This window comes from Erigeron canadensis, unplaced genomic scaffold (assembly GCF_010389155.1).
Source record: "Erigeron canadensis isolate Cc75 unplaced genomic scaffold, C_canadensis_v1 Conyza_canadensis_unscaffolded:357, whole genome shotgun sequence".
NCBI lineage: Eukaryota > Viridiplantae > Streptophyta > Magnoliopsida > Asterales > Asteraceae > Erigeron > Erigeron canadensis.
In genome coordinates, this window is record NW_025215775.1 from 1 (window position 1) to 6,095 (window position 6,095).

Sequence of the window (6,095 nt, forward strand, 5' to 3'; positions counted from 1 at the left end):
GGCAAATATGGTGGAAATCAGAATAATTAAAGGCGGGGAAAGATGGGAAGATGACTCTTTGAACACAGATAAAGGTAATTTTGGATTGGATAGTGGCTGGGTCAGGCGTCCTTTAATTCATTAGCACATTTAGATGCTTTTTTATTTGATTTTTATTTTACATCTTTCACTTTTCAAAAACTTTATACAACTCTTTTATTTTAAGTTTTCAATATTAATTAAAAATTATATTACAAGTTGGTAGTTATAATATTTTAGTTGTTTAAACATGTCAGGAAAATATTTTTCGTCTCGGCCCCCATCAATCGGAAATCTTGGCTCCGCTCCTCTAGTCTATATGTAACCTTACGCGTTAGCAATGGGGTTCAAAAATAGAAATACATATTTATTTTATTTACATCTAATATGTGATAAAGATTTTTATTTTTACATATATAATTGTGAATTATTTTATTAGATGTAGTTCACATGCTAAACGTGATATGGACGAAAGATACAACAGTGGTATACATAAAGACAATTTTTATATTAACTCATGATTTTATATTTGATAAATTAAGAATTTATGTTATCATGTACGAGTAGATTGACACGATCCCCACTTGTTTAGTGATGAAAAATAAGTAGATAACTTAACTAAACTAATTAAAGTAATTATATTGAATTGGAAAAATATAAAATAAAACGAGTAGGTGGAAGAAACAAGAGGTCCTTGGCCCGATTGGGTTTTTGAATCCCTCCTTCAGGGGTATGACTTGGTTTTTTGTTGGTTCAAGTTGTACTATGGGTGTTTTCGCTCTATGGTTTGTTTCATTATTTTGTTACTTTATTTGTGTTAGCCTCTTTCTCTGTATTTGTATTTGAACTTCTTTGATCACTAACACCTTGTTAGTCGATCTTTTAGTAATAAAATTTTATGCGGTTTAAAAAAAAAAAATCCATTATCTCTTCCTCGTCCGAAAGAACCAAGCAGATTCTAAAGAAAAAAAAATGCAAATAGACACGTGAACAAAAAATTGCCGCTAATAGTCTATGAAGATAATAAACTGTTAAATTTCCATCATATCTGATAATAATAAGTAACATGACATCATCAATGAAAGTATACGAAACAACCATGATGACATCATGGACAACATCCCATCCACCCCGACAAATTAGCCCTCCTCCTCTTTATATTATCTCCACCACCGTCTCCTCCTTCGAATCCCCAGATTTTCACTTTACACCCTCCTATTCTCACTTTCATCTTTTTCTTTTTTTTTTCTATTTCCTTCTAACCAAAACCCCCACCGCCGACATCTCTAATCCACCGCTGGGATAACTTATCAAATCCTCTGCCAAACCCCGTTCCCCTTCCTCTCACATCGTCCTTGTCATCGCGCCGCCGGGACGTCGTGGGCGCCCACGCATCTGTTGCCCTGAAACGCAGCGGCAACAGCGTTGTGGGTCTTGATAATTTGAACAGCTTTTACGATGTTTCCCTGAGAAGTCCAGGAAGACTCAACTGCTAGATCGGAAGGTGTGTTTTTGGTTGATGGGGACATAGACCGACCCGTTCTGTTAAGGAAGCTTTTCGGCGATGTTTCGTTTTACGCACGTGCTTCATCTGGCGGCACAGGCGGGGGTTCGTATGCAATGTAAACCCCAGTTCGTATATAAATCCAATGTGAGGTTTTGTGATCTGTTTGAAGTTGCCAAATCGTTCAACCCCCCAGCCGGCCATGTGTGGGCATCCTCTAGTTCCGTGTATGACCTTAATCCAAAGCGCCCTTCTTCGAGAAGACCGCACGGACAGCCCCGCTAGCCTCTATGCTTCTACCAGAAAGCGGGTGAGGAAATCGCACATACTTTACATCATTTATGCTTATCCATTACCGAGTTACAGATTCTTTACTGTTTATGGGACCCTGGGCAGACCCGATATGGCCTAATTCTTTTTACCATAGACATTTGAAAGAAGGCCTCTTTCCATATTTGAAGGCCCTGATCATGCCAATATTGCTAGGATTTTACCTACATCGATGATATCGTCAAAGTTGTTTGTCTGCTTTAGATACCGCCAAAAGAGCACCGGGAGCGGTGGCAGGAAGAAGGTCGAGGCCCACTTTAGGATTATCAATTTGGGAATACGTCACCTGTTTCTATTAATAAGCTGGTTAGTCTATTGTGGAAGCTTGTTGAAAGTGAAGCTAAGAAGAGGTGGTTTTAAATGCCGAGGAATGGTGACGTCCATTCACTTAATGCCGAGGAATGATGCGAGTAATTTTTTCTTTGGAATGCCACCTGTTTTGCATCTCGTTTTGTGTACTCTGGTGTTGGAGTCCTCATTGTCATTACATCTGTGTTATTCCTTCTCTTTTCATGTTTTGCTGAGATGTGTCCGTGCATTACATGGTTGTTTTCACATGTTTAGATCGAACAAAAATGATTGGATCATTGTTTTTGCTTGTGGATCACCAGCATGCTTTTTTTTTTTTACTACTTTCCTTCTTCTTCCTTTGACTTCGCTCGTCTCTTTTGTGATTAATCTTGGTGGAAACACTCTGTTTATTAAAGGTGTGTTGTATCTGTGTGATCCTATAGGGTATCTTTGCGCCATCTTCTAGTTGATTGGGGGCATTATTCTCGCCTGGCCACCATTCTTGGAATTGAATGATATGTCTGATCCCTGTGGTCCTCCTTGCCTTGGTTACTGGTTTTGGATCCAATTGAAATGTTACTAAGTATACAACTGCATAAGGCCTTTGCCTATAGCAGTCCTGGGTGTGCGTCCAAGCAACAAGGACGCCAGACGCTATAAGCATGGACCGTCCTTGTGGGTGCGTCCTTGATGAGGAGTCCCCCGGAAGAAGTTTGAAGACGCCAGAGAGTGGGACAAATGCAACAGAGAGAGGGAGAGAGAAAAACGAGAAGTGGGAGAATCTAAAGAGGTGGGACCAAGTTCTGAAGCTTGCCTTATAGCAAGGAATCTTGAGGGGAGTCCTGAGTGTGGTGTTGTTGATGGAGCAACAAGACTGGAGACTCTCTTCCTTATAGCAAAGGCCTAAGTGATAGTTATTGTGTTCGGATCCAATGAAATGTTATTACTTACGAGTACAACTTGTTTTTAAATTTCAGAATGGCTACTAATATGAACTTCTCTACAATGGAACTTCTGCTTCTACCACCACCAACACTGTTGGTGCTCTGTTTCTCAATCTGTAGGACATACTGTCTCTACAAGCATAGGACCTTTGGTAGGTACCCAAGCTGCCCAAACTATGGCCAATCACTGTGAAAAAGCAGAAAAATTTTCTGTAAACAACTTCAAAGAGGTGGCAACAAATATTGTTCTATTTAACCACTCTGAATCTTGCGAGATTCTTAACTAAACAACCCTCAAATTCTCGAAGGTTCTACTGATCTCAATCAGTAAGTGCTGTATGCTTGGAAGCATTCTGAATGCCGAAACTATGTGTTGAAAGGCCTTGTTGATTCACTGTATAATTGTATATTGCAAAATACGACTGCCCAAAGATTATGGGAGTCTTTGCAGAATAATACAAAACCAAAGATGCGGAACTAAAAAGTTCATAGTTGCAAGATTTTAGATTTTAAAATGGTTGGACTCTAAAACTGATATGGCACAGGTTGAAATGCAAATTATAATCAGTGAAATCTTATTAAAAGGATGTTCTTGGTGAAACATTTCAAGTTGCTTCCATAATCGAAAAGTTGCCCCCAGTTTGTGGTGGTGGGATTATTCAAAATTACCTTAAGACATAAACGAAAACAAATGACCGTTGAGAACTCGTTGTTCGTCTTCGAATTGAAAGAAGACAATATATTGCTCAAAATGTGGTCATGTTGAAGGTCTTGCTAAGGCCAGCTTTGTTGAGTATGGTCAAAGTTCTAAGGGAAAAGGTATTTCAAGGGCAAGGGAAACGTCCTGATAAGAAAAACAAGGAAAGAAGGTGGATTTGAGTCCTAAAAGTGGGTGTAAAGAAGAAGGTTAGTTTGTTCAAAGGAAAGTGCTACAATTGCGGTGAATCTGGTCACCGAGCTGATCAATGCAAGAATCCAAGGAAAGAGAGGGCAACATGGTCGAGTGATGACATGCCTCTTGTTTCTATGATTTCTGAACTCACTACTAAGTTGAAGAGGTCAATCTCACCACCCGATGGGATCAAAGATAGTGGGTTGATACGGTTGTAACCCTCATGTGTGTCCGAATAAAACAATTGTTTCATACTTTGAAAAAGCATCTGACGAAGACAGTTGGAATATCGCCACTGCCAACACTGCCAAGAAGTGAAGGCGATGTGATCCTCAGTGGACTCGGGGAGAGATCCAAGTTGACTATGTGTTGTATGTTCCCGAATTGCGCAAGAGTCTTGTGTCGGGATGGTACTCAACAAAATGGGTTTCGTTTAGTGTTTGAAAGTGATAAGTTTGTGTTAACTAAACGCGGTTTGTATGTTGGTCAGGGCTATGCCCTTAATAACATGTTTAAGCTCAATGTAGTTCCTACAAAAGTGAATGAAAATGCCCCACTTCTGCTTATTTATTTAGTCTTCTAATATTGGCATCATCGTCATGTACATGTGAATTTTAATTCAATGCATCGTTTAATTAAGTAAATTGTATACCATCTTTTAACATTGATTCTAATTCTAAATGTCCAACTTGTGTTGAAGCTAAACAAACCATGAAATCTTTCAAATCAATTGAACGAACCACCAAGCCACGTGATTTAATCCATACCGATGTAGGTGTGATTTTAGATCAATTCCCACTCGTGGTGGTAACAAGTATTCATCACTTTATAGATGTAACTACTCGATATTGCTATGTATACTTGCTAAAGAGCAAGGATAAGCAATAAACAAATTTACAAAAATGAGGTTGAGAATCAACTCAACAAAAAATTTAAACGATTAAGGAGCGTAGAGAGTGAATACGTTTCTCCTTTTGCTGAAATTTATGCTCAAACTCTTAAAGAGATGATGAATGCTATGTTAATAAGCTCGGGTTTAGGCCATTTAAAGAGTTTGGTTCTTTCTTTCAACAATGCCATTTTGTTGTGGGGTTATAAGGGCTCTTGCTCATGGATGATACCATTTTGAGCACAAATTTCAGCAAAAGGAGAAACGTATTCACCTCCTCTGTCGCTCCTTAATCATTTAATCTTTTATTGAGTTGATCTCAACCTCATTTTTGTACAAGACAAATTTGTTTATTGCTTCATCCTTGCTCTTTAGCAAGTATACATAACAATATCGAGTAAATCATCTAAAATGTGATGAAATACTTGTTACCACACGAGTGGAATGATATAAAATCACATACATCGGTAGGATTAAATCAAGTGGCTCGGTGTTCGTTCAATGATTTGAAAGATTTCTTGGTTTGTTTGCTTCAACACAAGTCGGACATTTAGAATTAGAATCAATGTTAAAAGATGGTATACAATTAACTTAATTAAACGACGCATTGAATTAAAATTCACATGTCCAAGACGATTATGTCAAATTCGCATTGAATTAACGACACCTATGTGATAGTTACTGCATTTGGATTCAATTGAAATGTTACTGAGTATATGACTTCCTATATAACTTCTTTTTTTTGTATTGATGTGTGTGTGTGCATGTGTACGGTGGGTGTGTGGGGGGGGGGGGGGGAGCTTCAAAACTCAAGAAATTGTTGACAGATTATGCGTCATCGTTGTCAATCATAATTACATGCGATAATTTTCAACAGAACTTACTCTTTTTTAATTATTAAAGATTGTCAATTGCCAATGAATGTTAATCCAATTGGTCGAGCACTCGCCGCTCCCGTTTATACCCAAAGTCTTGAGTTCCTTAGGGATGACAAAGCATGATTTTTCCCTCTGTACTTATAACGAACGGCTCATTGTCAACATCTCGTTTTCTAGAATACAAGCAAGGTTTCACCTTATACGGTGGTTATCCGATATTGTTATCGACGCAATGTTCGGAAAAAAGAGATTGTCATTTCTTATTATGTCAAGAATTATCTTTTAACCATAGCAAACACGATTCCTTTTGAGCCGAATAAAATTTGATCCTTTAGGTATAGGGAGCAGG

General features: G+C 38.3%; 1 pseudogene; it reads left to right on the forward strand.

Annotated features, from left to right (window-relative positions):
• Positions 1 to 1,330: 1,330 nt before the first annotated feature.
• LOC122584552 lies at positions 1,331 to 2,257 on the forward strand (annotated as a pseudogene).
• The last annotated feature ends 3,838 nt before the right edge of the window (positions 2,258 to 6,095 follow it).